The following is an 845-nucleotide window of genomic DNA, read 5'->3' on the forward strand; positions in this document are numbered from 1 at the left end:
TACGTCTTTAAAAACATAATGACATCACTATGTAACACTTGTAGATAGATAGAGAGAGAGAGAGAGAGAGAGAGAGAGAGATGGATGGATGGATGGATAGATAGATAGATAGATGGATAAATAGATAGATAGATGGATGAATGGATAGATANTTATTAAACTGACAGAACAATTCAAAATGTTCTTATTTCTGCCTAAAAGAGAATGACCTTCCTGGATATGTTTAAGTGCATGTAAAGGGTCTGCAAAGGCTAAAATAAAAGTGTATCTTTCGCACAAAATACATGAAGCTAAAGCCAGTGCCAGTTAGCTGATGAAGATAAGGCCAAAAGCCAGATGAAAAAGCTTAATCGTGTTGTCAAAAGATTTTTTTTAAATGCACGTTGCTTACTTACTTATGTTGAATTTTTAAAGATATAAGATATATGATGTGGTAGGGACGAATTTGAGGTGCTGCTAGGTCTGTGTTGCTAACACCAGACAGTCAGCTAGCTGTTCCACCACGTTTACGGTCATTTTGCTAACTGTCTCTGTATTTAGGGATTTATTTAATGGAATAAATAAGTAACACTCTCCTCATCTAACTGTGAACAAGTGTGTTATTCTCTCATATCAGAAACACCTCCATTGGACTCCTTTGTTTACGTCTGCAAAAACATAATGACATCACTATGTAACACTCGTAGATAGATAGAGAGAGAGAGAGAGAGAGAGAGATGGATGGATGGATGGATGGATAAATAGATAGATAGATGGATGAATGGATAGATAGATAGATAGATAGATAGATAGATAGATAGATAGATGGATGGATAGATAGATAGATAGATAGATAGATAGATAGA

This window comes from Notothenia coriiceps, unplaced genomic scaffold (assembly GCF_000735185.1).
Source record: "Notothenia coriiceps isolate Sejong01 unplaced genomic scaffold, NC01 NC01_scaffold00000339, whole genome shotgun sequence".
Taxonomy (NCBI): domain Eukaryota; kingdom Metazoa; phylum Chordata; class Actinopteri; order Perciformes; family Nototheniidae; genus Notothenia; species Notothenia coriiceps.